Below are 13,819 nucleotides of genomic sequence, written 5' to 3'. Positions count from 1 at the left end.
CCATTTGTTCACCAGGTTGGTGCACGTGCTTAAAGACCCCTTTCATGCACAGCCCAGGTCATCGAGGCACTATATGGAGCAACAGAAGTTTAAAGTATTTTAGTTATTTCACAAGAATCAAGACAAAGCAAAGCCTTTATGTAGCATATTGGGCTGTATGAAACTTGGAGACAGTAACTTCTTAAGATAAAAGGCTCTTCTTAATGAATAGTAAAGAAACATTGGTAGGAAATTTTATAGATAAAAAAACCTGCTTACATCATTAAACAGTTGACTATTACTGAGCAGTGTCAGAGTTCCATAATGCAAGATTTTCTTTTTATTTGTACAGCCTTTTCAGTCCCTTCCATTACAGTAACATATTTGCTTCACCCAGATGTGCACCCTTGAGTTTGTCTGAAGCAGTTCCAGTCAGAACAATTTTAGATCTTTTCAAAGACTTTGGCCTTACACTTTCTTCGTGTCTTTTTAAGCTATCTATTTAAATAAACTGACCTTCTATTACCCTTTGTCTCTTTGAGATGGCAGTTTTCTCCTTACTTCCGGAGCACTGAAATGCCCCACTATTCAGCTCCAATCTCTCTCACACTCTTAATAGAAATCTACAGAGAAAATGTAGTGGTGAAAGCCTATGTTGTTGGAGACTTAACATAGGGAAAGTAGCCCAATTTAAAAGTGCAGTGCATGTCCTGGACTAGACAACCACAGATCTGCTTATCAACTTCTGAAAAGTCTCCAGACCAAATATGCATCTTGCCTAGAAACTCTCCTAACTGTGCACCACTGCTGAAATTGTGAAATGTAACTGTTTAGCATCAAATGTCACTGTCCCAGGATTCAGAATCAACTTCATCCCACCAGCACCTGCATCCATTAGAAACTGCATAGCCTATTTTCTAAAGTCACACATACCCGTTCACTGCAAAATCAAGTCATTGTATTTAAAGCCAATCTGATTAGTCCGTAATGCAAATTTTTTTAAACACATGCACCTTAGCTCCACTATCTCCTGTTCATTGCTCTGCACATCTGTCCTTCCACCATGCCATGTACAGTTACTCTGCAAATGGTTTTCCTTAACCTCATTACACAAACTAAACTCTAGTCTTACCTCTCAACTGTCCACATTTTTGCAGAATGTCCAGATTTTGCCTCATTTTTCATCTAGTCCTCATAAAATTTAGGATTTTCTGGACTTTCCTGGCAAGTTAGTGAGAACTGAATTCACTAAATGACTGACACTTGAGTTTCAGACTTTATTTCTTTCAGAAAATGCATGCCAACACCTTTTATTCTAGCAACTTTTTAAGTTTATGGCAGCAATTTTTAAAATTTGTCCCAGTTTGGGGGGCTTTGCATCACATTTTTGGCTGTCAGTTTTTTTGTGCCAAGAGGTCGAGAGGTATACTATGACATCCAAATAAAAAATAGAATCCCTTGTTAGTTCTATAGAAGGGAAACAATTTACTCCAGGACTGTCTCCTGTACTAATGGACACAGATGCAGCTCAAATGTTTTATCTGTGCATGGGTCCCCTCAAATTATCTATGGTATGAAACCAGTTACTCACTATAAGTAATATATTACTCAACCATGGGACTAAGAAGGCCAAACACCAAAACTGATAAGTTAATTCAAGCACCAAAAAGGAAAATTGAGAGGTTTAAAATGGCCCACAAGGGCAGCTAGCCTTGTACTTTCCTAAGGACCTATCATACTGGTGCTGGTTTGTACCCTTGTCACTAGAGAGCCCAAAACAATTTAGATCTGGTGCACTTCTGTAAGATTATAATCTTGTCTCAAATATACCCAAGAAAACTTATAACCAGTTACTATCCATCTTTAAATTAATAACACAGCACACATAAAGTGAATGAAGTTTGTAAAATAACAGCCAAGAAAAGAAGCTCCTGTGGAGCTTTACATCACCAGAGTGTTATGCCATACAAACTTACTAACAACTGATTTTACAAGCTACCGAACACATAGACACCACTAGTGTTTAATGAACTAGCAAAAAAAACTTGCTAATTAAGAGTACGGCAGCAACATAATACCAAATACTTCAAAGTCTAGCTCTACCAGTTCTATACCAGCAAGCACTGGTTTTCACTATAACAACCAATTAAACAATATCCCAGTGCTGCCCCAAACAGACAGCAGCACACAGCATGAACACAGACGAGAGAAAACATGTCAGCCAGTTTGGAAAAACATTGGAGACTATGGAAAATGGTAAGGAATTGGTTTGAGACAACTACCCTCAGCAGACAAAAGGAGATGAAAATGAGGGTGTGTCAAAACTCTGAAGTGGAGAAATACAGGACACTGAACTATGGGAACCTTACTGTCTCACCCGTTTCACTAAAAGCCAATACATGCCCCCCTCTCAAAATCACATTACAATAACCGCTGTCACTACAGGTTTTTCTCCCTTACTCGGTAGAGTCAGTTAATAAGCATAGCTCCAACCTTTTATCTCCAAAATGTGGAAACATTCCTTCTAATGTGGAACACTTAGAGTACTAGCAACTTAAATAGAAAAGTCACAAAATGATTAAAATGTACCTTTATACACAAATGTTATTTTGAATGATTCAGCATTTACTATAGATATTGGTTAATTCTTGACAACGAATCTGCAACAATCCCTTTCAAATAGAATGTAGAACAGCGAGGTACATGGAGTTAAGACTCCAAATGAGTAATGTTCCTCATAATGAGGTACACTTTAGAAGTATGATCTTATTAGTAAGCAGAAAGGCCATGAAAAAGCAATTTCTACTACCTTTTTCACAGGACACCCTTATACCAAACACATTCTCTCCACTACATGTAGAATATGCAGGCCAAGATCTACACTTGTTTTTAAGCTTATAAACTAAGTTGTTATTCTCTGTCTGTGGTCAACAACAGAAATATTAAGAATAACTCACTAGTACGGAGAGAATAAGGCATACAAGTGCACGCTGCTGCAGATTACACGCCTCCATGCTTGGCCGGACAAAATAAAAACTTTAGCTTTCCCAAAAATATTGAGATAATCGCACAAATCCCTTCATGTACGCACAAACACACTAAAGTATTCTTTAGTCAAACTATATTACTTTACTCCTCAATTAAGAGGAAACTGTTAAATAATCCTCATCGTGTCATGTCAAAAGTAAAACAGACCTCTCAGCAGTTTAAGTAAAATGGACCTCTCAGCAGTTTAAAAGTAAAACGGACCTCTCAGTACTTTAAAAGTAAAACGGACCTCTCAGCAGCTTAAAAGTAAAACGGACCTTTCAGCAGCTTAAAAGTAAAACAGACCTCTCACCTTCCAGCACATAAATGAAGCCTTGGGGGAAAAAATCTCTTCTTACTGTGACTCTGGCAGCAGACTTGATGTAGAATCCATTTCTGCTCACTTTGTGTTTAAATTTAACTTTAGCGTGCAATGCATGCATGGGTCCGCCTATTAGATCTTACAGCTGTAAAAGTGGGGGGAGCGTTCCTTCCCTCCCCCTCGCTCTATGGTTCTGGCGCCTATGGGGACCAGCAGGCTAAGGGACCGTTCTTAAAGAAGAATGCCCTTAATTTTTTTTTTTTTTGGTTATTAAAAGAAAATTAATCTCAGCCCGCCCGTTCCAGGGGTCTGCAAGTGCACCCCCTTGCACCTGCCTACGGGTGCCCTTGACCTCCAGTAAAGGATCCTTCAGCTCCCTGGAATCCGACTGTGATGCTATAAGGTCTGACTCAAGAGACCCTTTGAACCTTCAGCAAAAAATGTTTTAAAATTCCAGTCATGGAAAACAGCCCTTTTAGTAGCTATCACCTCCACAAAAAGAATTTCTGAACTCCAGGCTCTTTCTTCAAAACCCCCCTATATTATTTTTCCTAAAGAAAGAGCAACTTTATGAACAAATTCTTATTTTTTTACCTAAAGTGGATTTAGAATGTAACATAACCAATCCACTCATTTATTGTTTTTCTTTCCACATTTTTCAAACAGAGGAGAGTATATTTTTCTTTTTATTTTATTTTTATTTGATTTTTATTTTACATTTGTTGACTGGGATAGTCCGTCTGAGTGGAAGCCCATTTTCAGTGGTGGCCTGGGGAGAAAAGCTCTGACAAAAGAAACAAGAATACATTGACACTTACAATGTAGATTTTACAAAGAATTTACAGAAATATTTGAAGTAAATAAAAGAAAAGTACATCAAATTATACAATGATCACCTTATGTATATAAAAGACAGTTATTTCAAATTATATTCTAGACATGTAAGTCATATATATATATATATATATATATATATATATAGGGTCTATGTCAGATAAACAAAAATGCAATCTGTTGAATGCTCATATGAGCGAAATATCATAACATCGAAATTTGTATTGTGGGGGGCTGTGCCCCCACCCCCCCCGTTAAATATATATTCCTACTGCGAAGTCGCACTACAGTGAGGGGCAAATATCCCACTTTTCACTGTACTGCAATCCCAAAATACCACTTCCGATGTTATGATTATTCGCTCATATGAACGTTCGAGAGATTGTGTTTTTGTTTATCTAAAGCAGACCCTATATATATATATATATATATATATATATATATATATATATATATATATATATTGAAATAAAAAAAAAGTGGTACGAAACAGCAAAGTGTTGTACTGAAACCGCAACTAACCGAACAGCCCTATTTTCGAAAAACAGCCATTAATGCCGAAAATGTCAACAACATTTTACGGCATTAACAACAATGCCACCCTTTCTGTAACTCCCTAATCCTGACACCTAACATCCCGTTTATGCAGGGGGCAAGCTCCCGTGCACCCCCTATGGGGGGGCTGCACCCCCACACCCCCCCAACTTAATATTCTAACTCCGAGATCGCACTACAGTGAGGAAAGGGATGTATTTCCCTAACCACACTGTACTACAATCCCTTTACATGAGCAAACGTTATATTTGCAAATGCACAGTCCATTCGCAAATATGATGTTCGCTCATGTAACCTGCACACATATGAAGCATTCGAACATCTGTTGTTTGAATACTTCATAGCCGTGCAATTTGCATGGCAACATTTTAATAGTAAACCTATATATATATATATATATATATATAGAGAGAGAGAGAGAGAGAGAGTATGCACATGTGTAACATTAACAACAAGACAGAAGAATGGATTATGAATGAACATTGCAATTGCTACATATATGCTACATCTCATGGATGTGCACAGGCAATTGCAGTTTTATTTACAAAGAGCAAAACAAATTAGAAAGTCAGATCAGCTATTTGTATCCTTTTCATCCAATCGGCTGAGTTATCCAGTTTCTAAAGTTACATTGCCTAAATGGATAACTGCATTTCTTAAATCTATTCTCAACAAGTCATGTCCTTGCCAAGACTGCCTAAAGACCACTCAAATAGAGCTATGGCCACTTTATCTGCCTTTTGGTCAAGAACTTCTACTGATGATATTTGCACAGCAGCCGCATGGTCCAATGCTCATACCTTTGTTATTCATTACAAATTGGATCTAATATCCATAAGCAGAGCTGCCTTTGGCTCAGCAGTTCTCAGGAATATCCTTCCATGAGGACTACCAAAGAATAACATTGCTGGGGACTCTGTCCCATTCCTTGAGAAAGAATGAAAAGGGCAACATCAGATTTAAAAGTTATGTACTCACCATAGCTAGGCATCTGTATTGTCCATTTTCATTCTTCCTCAACCACCCCATCATCCCCTTCATAAAATCTTCTAGAGGAACCTGTTGGATTACTTATTTGAACTTATAGTTCCAGGTTTGAGCCCTATTCTTTGAGCTATCCCTTTTCTTTATCTCAGTTATGGGGATCTTATGGCAACAAACTCAATCGGAGATATTGAGGATGGACTAGGGCATTATGGGTAGAGGGAGCAGGTCATTCAGAGAAATTCTCAAGTTTCTGAGACAAAAACGTGGTTGGTCTTCTGAAGCTCCTTCCCAGGAGGAGTCAATGTTTCTTGAGATTTTCTTAACTGGGTCTGCTACTTCCTGGGTGTTAGCCCCTGGTGGATGAAATGGTTGACCTCACTTTTCTTCAGGCTTGGAAGGATCTGAATACTTCAGAACCCATTTCTAGAAAGACATGCACCTAGCTGCAGCCAAGGACCCCCAGTTGATGCCATGGTGGCTGCCGCAGCCAGCACAAAGGAACTTGCTAAGGAAAATCCCTATGTCCTCCCCCTAACAGGGAGTCTATGGCTTTGGACAGATATGGGAAGCAGAATTGTACTTCAGTGACCTTTGTCTCTGAATTATCTGGTACATCTTACAAGGTTCCAGAGGAATTTGACTAAGAAACTTACCAAATCTCTTTCAGGGTCCATGTTTGTGGAGGATAAAAGACATATATGATGTTGTCAATTTTCATTAATTCCTCAACCATTGGGTTTGGATCTGATCCTCTGATCCAACTGAGATGTTATTTTCAGCTCATGGCCACTTGAAACTCTTGAGCTCCTCTCTTACCTACAATGCTCTATTCCTTAACCTCCCCAGATCTTGTTTGCCACTTTCGCAAAAAGACGTGGTCACTGTGAGCTCTTGAACAAATTATTTTAGGTACGTTTGATATATCTTTCTTTCTGCTAAAAAATATATTTCCAGTTACCTCCCTACCTACATTCATGCAATTCTTTTTTACCATTGCTGGTATTCTCTTTTCTATCTATCCCTTTTTACACTTTTTAGTGTTTCTCTGTTTACCATTGCTGGTACTCCCTCCCCTTTTTCTAATTATTGTCAGTTTAAAAAAAAAAGGATTTCTCTTTCTCCTTTTTCCCAGGTTGCAAACATGTCAGAAAAACTTTTGGGTTTTAAAAATTGTGGGAAATGTTGTCACACACATCCTTTATTGAACACATGACTGGTGTGCTTATTGTTTGGACCCTGACCATCTCAAAGTGGACTGCTCTATTATCAGTTGTTTAACCCAAGAGCAGTTGTAGACAGCAAAATCAAATTGATATTGAAATGTCTTCTTCCTTCAACCTTTACCATAGTGATATCTGGAGTTCAGCCCCCTAGAGCTGACAACATGGAACTAAGAAAAAGGCTTTGGAACTATTGGGTTCTTCAACTTCTTCCTCAGATCCAGTGTTGGATCTGGCTTGTAAGAAGCCCAAGAAGTTGAATCTGAAGCATACCAGATCTGTTTCCTCAGATCCGAAGACCCTTCCCCATATAAGGAATGCATCCTCCATTGATCTGGTGCCTTCTAGAGTACCCTCATCTTTTTTAGAGACATGCCAGTGTTCCAGAATCCCCTGTCTCACCTCATCCACTTGTTCATCTAGTAGCCTGAGAGAAGCCATCATGGGCAGAATGATGAGAAAGTTTCTGCCTCAGGTGCACTACCTTTAGGCTAGAGGGAGCTGATGGTTTGGAAGCATGGCTTCTCAGCTCTGTAGGCCTTCTTCTCCCCAAAGAGGTGTGCATTTGAAGTGGTGGAGAGAGTTTTCTCTGCCTCTGCAAGGAGGATGGCCACTTCCCCCGGATATCCCCTCTACATCCCATCTGTCTTTTTGCCTTGAGCCTCATCATTCTACTCCACAGGGACACCCAACCCAAAGTCTCCAGCCTACCAAGCAGGGTATTTCCATTTCTTCAGATACTTCTTTGGAGCATCCCAGTGAAGAAGTCCCTAGGAAGAGAAAGTGCAAGAGGCAGCATTTGGATTCCCCTCAGAAGTTAGCCACTGAAGATACATATTTTGATGATGGAGGAAGGGTCCCTAAGATCACCAGCTGATGATCCTTAAGCAGAGGTGTGGCTGGTCTACTAATAACCCTTCCCAAGAGGAATTGGTATACCTGGAGGCCTTTGGGTATGGCCAGTCTACCTCCTGGGTGACTCTGCCCACCGATAAGCTTATTGACTTGATCTCTAGGCAGGCGTAGAAGGAACCAGACATGGTTGAACTGATCCCAAAAAGACCAAACTGGATTTTTTCACCAACTAAATGAAGGGAGTTTTGTTGCAAGGGAGTACCAATAGATGCTATGGTCATAGCAGCAGCCACCAAGAAAGAACTCATGGAACAGAGTCCTACTGTCCATCCCCTAATAAGGAATCAAGGGTATTGGACAGATTTAGGAAGTGTGTTTATGCTTCAACGATATTTAGTCTCAGATTGCTGAATTATTTGGTGCACTTCAGTAGATTGCAGAGATATTTGATTAAGGAACTCTCCAAATCTCTCACTGGGATCAGCACTACTGAGGCTCAAACTTCTGTAGCCTCTCAATTGGCTACCCTACAGCTCATTATAAATTTTTCCATGAGGCTCATTTTACATGGTGCTGAAGGCACCTCAAGAGTGGCAGGTTCAGGTATTTCCATTAGGAGGCATGCCTGGATGTGCTTGTATGACTTTGCAGAGCCCTTCAAGTCCTCTTTCATCAATGCACCCTTTGATGGAAGTTCTTTGTTTGGCCCTAAGGTAAAAGACACACTCTCCAGGTGTGACCAAGATGGAAAGACTCTCTCTTTGCAGTAGGAGTACATTTTACAACCCCTGAAAAGACCTTTTCCATGCATCAAAGAGGTAGTCAAAAGATGTGGTTCAAGAAGTCCCAGCGTCCTTTCCAATATTCTTGTGCAGATAGTTTCTCCAGGGCAGAGGGCATAACTCAATGGAAGACACCACCCATGCATCAGAGAAGGCCTGCAGAACCAAGGGTCTACAGATTCTTTCTCTGACAGACCCTACCAGTGCTCCTAAAAGGAGGCTTAATTGTCCACCTCTGGAGGCAGTCAGGCATCATTTTTCCCCTGCACCAGTGACCCTGGATAGACCTTACAAAAGACATGTGGGTGCAAAGGATTATTTCCAGAGGTTATATAATTCCCTTTTCCCTTCCCACCCTCACCTGTATACAAAATTACAGATGTTTCACCCAGTCAGAGGAAAGTAGCAGCAGAAGAAATAGAATAGGTGCTAGAAAAAAAAAAAGTCATCCAACAGGTCCCGCTAGACCAGACAGAACCCAGAACTTGCTAAAGATTCTTTTTAGTGCAAAGAAAACGGGACTGGAGACCAGTTTGGGATCTCAGCAATCTGAACAAGTCAGTTTGGTACACCAAGTTTCAGATGGTCATGGTTCAGTCATTATTGTCTTTATTGCTCAAGGACGGTTGGATGTCCTCAGTAGATCTTCAGGATGCATACTATCACAAAAAAACTGACAGGTGATCCAGGAGATTCCTATGTTTCTGGCTGTGATCCAGTCATTATCAGTTTAGAGCTCTGCCCTTTGGCCTCACCACAGCCCACAGGGTGTTCACCCAATGTATGGCTGCTACCTGGATGACTGGCTCATAACTGCTCTGAACAGGCATCTAGTAATAACAGCCCAAGATCAGGTACTCCAGACTTGCTCCATATTGGGATTACCATAAATTATAATCTCATAATCATAATTTCAGTTAGAACCATCTCAGATTTTGGAATTCATAGGGACTGTGAAGAAATTAGACACTGCCATTTATGATATCATGTCTAGCTGAGGTTTTGTACATAATTTCAGATTAACCTGTGTATTATATGCCAGCATGATTAGCTATGATATTATAAATAAATTCTTACATGTTGATTTATCATCTGTACAGAATATTTTAAAGACTTGAACAGTGTTTCTTTACATTTCTAACTGTGCCTATTTGTGAAGAAGATTCTAAATGCAGACTGTCTCAGAATCAGCTGATCTGCAGATGATGTCACGGGAATGTTGACAGTTGCTATGTGTTACTGTCAGAGGCTGAAAGACAGGAAGGAAATTTAGTAAACAGCTGTTGGTTGACTTTCAAAACATGAAATGAAAATCAGAACTGGAGGAGTTGTGACAGTTAAGCTAGTCTATAAAAAAGCCTACTGAAGTCAGTAGTTGTCAGTTACAGTTAACAATTGCTATAGCAGTTGTCAGTTAACAGCCAGTTACAGTTATAGTTACATTAACAGTTGTACTGTGGAGTGGATACTCAAAAGGACTCACCAATAACTGTAAGCCTGTCTTTGCACTATTGTAATAATTTAGATTAGATCAGGGACAGTGTTCTTTAGAAATTAGAACTAATCAGAGTTTTTCTAAATGCTGGATTTCTATCCTTCAGTATTGATTTCACTTTTCTGGTGATTGAGTTTTGTTATTGGAAATTATTGTTTTATATTTTTAATCATTTGCTCATTATTAAATATTTTTATTAATTGAGAACCACACCCACAGACTCAAAAACATGTTTATTCCATCATGGTTTGGTGTTTCCTACATTTTAACACCACTCTGGGACTATTTACAGGTTTTTAAAATATTTTAATACATAATTTCTGAGTCTGACCACATGGGGTCTGACATAGTTTCATAGTTTCATAGTATAGTACTAGGCTATCTGCCCTGGGGCATTTGTAAGCCTAGCCATAGTGATGTGGCTTTTGCCACCCCATGAAATGGTACAAAAATGTACAGAATAAATCTAGAATACTGTGCCTCTGTCTAGTAGTGACACAATGAAGGTCCCCTTATATAATAGAATTAGTTTACCGTGCCCCTGTCTAGCAGTGACACAGATGTGACCCCTGGGGTAAATTTTCGATCTCCCATCCACTCATCAAGATTTCTCTTGAAGAGAGTCAGTGAGGGGCTCTGCCTAATACGAACTGGGATCCTGTTCCAAAGCATGGGAAGCCTCTGGGTTATGAATCTATCCCTCCAGCATGTCCTATTCATACTTGTGCCGAGGTTTAAGTCTTTAGCTCTCGTGGCCCTGATGGATTTGGATTTTTTGAGGTGGAGCATGTCCATCAAATCCTGATTGGACATGGCCTTGTACGTCAGGCAGAGATCACCTCTGAGCAGGTGGTATGCTACTGAATAGAGCTGAAGTTTCTTTAGTCTGGTGGAATAAGACATATGTTGGAGACCCTTGATCCTTTTGGTGAGGTACTTTTGTGGTCTCTCCAGCTGTTGCAAGTGCCGGGTGAGGTACATACCAAATGGGGCATTGTACTCAATCATGGGTCTGATGAGGGAGGAATATAGGGTACAATGACATCCTTGGATCTGGATGTGAATCCCTTCATGATGAGGTGTGCAAGGTAGAATGTTTTTCTAACCACTTTGGCAGCGTGGGTGTCAAATGAGAGGTCGCTGTCTACTTGGGTCCCTAGGTCTCTGATTACTTTTTCCGTACTCATTGGGTTGCTGTCTATGTGATAATTTGTGGGTACTTTGTTTTTTCCAAAAGGGATGGCTATACATTTTTTGGCATTTAGTTTAAGGCCGTGACTACGGCACCAGTTGTCCATTTCAGTGAGGCCTTTTTGTAGGATGTGTGTGTCTGCTGGTGTATCGACTATGGCGCCTAGTTTGTAGTCATCTGCGAACTTTGTCAGCCACAGCCCTCCCATGTTTGCTTTAACATCTGAGAAATAAATGCCGAACAAGAGGGGTCCCAGGACAGATCCCTGTGGGACACCACTTGTGACTGGCTTTGAGTCTGACATTGCTCCAGTGATTTTAACTTTATGGGTTCTGTCCTTTAGCCAGTTTGCAACCCATCTAGTGGCATAAGGGTTTACTTTTAAGCTGTTTAGCTTATCTATGATGCCTGAGTGGGGTATTGTGTCGAAGGCCTTAGCCAAGTCCAGGTATGCTGTATGGACTGCTTTGCCCTCATCAATGGCTCTAGTGACTGTTTCTAAAAAGTCAACCAGGTTTAAAAGGCAGGATCTGCCCTTCACAAAGCTGAACTGGGTGGGGTCAAGTGTCTGTAGGTCCCCTATGTCTCTGTTTATGAGTTCCATAATGATTCTTTCCATAACTTTGCAGACCAGGCTAGTTAAGCTTATGGGGCGGTAGTTTCCAGGGTCTGTAGAGGCACCCCCCTTGTGGAGTGGGACCACTGTTGCTGTACGCCAGTGTACAGGTACATATCCCGAAGTAAGGCTAAGGATAAATAGCATTTTTATGTGTGGGTTTAGCTCCTCTTGGAGTTCACGTAACACGCACCCCGGGATACCGTCAGGTCCCATTGATGCTGTGTTTTTTGCTTTGTTTAGGGCGGTTCTCACTTGGACATCTGAGATGACAGGGAGATTACATTCAGCTGGTTTCTTCTTTTGGGGGTGAAGGAGGCGAGAAATTTGCACTGAACCTGTCAGCCAGAATGTTAGCAATATCTGTGGGTTCAGTGTATTTTCTGTTGTTGTGAACCAACTCTGAGCATATCTGAGGGTTTCCACCCAGGTTTCTAACATAGCTGAAGAAGGCTTTGTGGTTATCTTTAGTGTCCTTAGCGATTTTTCTCTCAAAGTTTGCCTTGGATGTTTTTATGAGAGAACGTAGTTTTCTGCTAATGTTGATCAGAGACGTCTTCCCTTCATGGGATTTCGCTCTGACGTGCAGTAGCTTCCTTCTTTTGTTATACAATTTGTTTATGGCTGAGGTCCACCAGACAGGATGCTTACATTTGGTGGAGAGGGACTTGGATTTGTTTGGGATTGCATGATCCATGCATTCTTGGATATGTCCATAGAAAGCATTTGTGAAGGATTCGGCATTGCGGGATGTGGTATCCACTGGCACAGTGGGCTTAAAGGATACCATCTCCGTCTTAAGAAGAGTGAAGTCTGCTTTTGAGAAGTTTTTCACTGTGGTCTTTTGTGCTGGGGTGGAGGTGGGATATGTATATCCAGGGTGATTAGTTTGTGGTCAGATCCCACTAGTGAGGGGTATACTTCCGGTGTGGAGCATTTTGTCCCCATGTTTGTGATGATCAGGTCTAGTATATTATCTCCCCTAGTGGGAGAGGTGACTAGTTGTTCCAGTGCATTTGAATTTATGAATTCCAGGAACCTTTGGGCTAGGGTATTAGGGCTAGAATAATGTACCCAATCTATGTTTGGGTAGTTGAAGTCTCCCAGTATGATGGTATTTTGTGATACATTCATATCCTCCAATGTCTTCAGGAAGGCTGAGTGGAGTTCTTGAGATTGGGAGGGTGGTCTGTAACATGCTACCAGTTGTTTAGCAGTTTTGCCTATGGTTAGTTGCACCTGTATGGTCTCTGATGCTTCATGTGTTGCTACTAACCTGGAGGTGTGGGTGTCCTTTATGAATATGGACACTCCCCCTCCCTTTGTGGTTCGGCCCGGGTTTTGGGGCCGAAAAGCATGATACGAGGTATAGCCTGGTAGCGCTGGGGTGCTCTCAGGAGCCTAGAACCAGGTTTCAGTTACTGCACAGACGTCGATGTTCTCCATGCTGAGGAGTGCATCAAGTGCCTGCATCTTGAGATTTAGACTTCTGGCGTTGCACAGCATTACCCTTAGTTTTTTTCCATTTTTGTTTTCTAAGGAGGTGGGTTTGTCTTTTGAGCCTTGCCTAAAAAAGGCACTATGGGGTGGCAAGAGCCTTAGCCAATATCCGGAAGCCCAGTGGTGACAGGTGTAAGCCATCCCTTGCGAAGCAGCATGGCTTGTCCAACATATCATCCCAGGCAGACAGACATTGGATCCCCTTAGAATGACACCAGTACTCAAGCCAATTGTTAAAGCTGATCATCTTGTCTTTGTATTGTGGTGTCATTCTTGGTGAGGGCAAGATGCTGCTCAGGGTCAGGGTCATACCAGCCTGGGCTACATAATCGGAGAGCTCCTCTATGTCTCTTTTCATGTAGTCCAGGGAGGTACGTCTCAGGTCATTCACACCAGCATGGACAATGACGGAGTCATATTTGTACTTGCTTTGGAGTGACCTGAGTGTGTGTGTT

Source organism: Protopterus annectens, chromosome 8.part0 (genome assembly GCF_019279795.1).
Source record: "Protopterus annectens isolate FY-2018-M chromosome 8.part0, PAN1.0, whole genome shotgun sequence".
Taxonomy (NCBI): domain Eukaryota; kingdom Metazoa; phylum Chordata; order Ceratodontiformes; family Protopteridae; genus Protopterus; species Protopterus annectens.
This window is presented reverse-complemented; position numbering follows the sequence as displayed.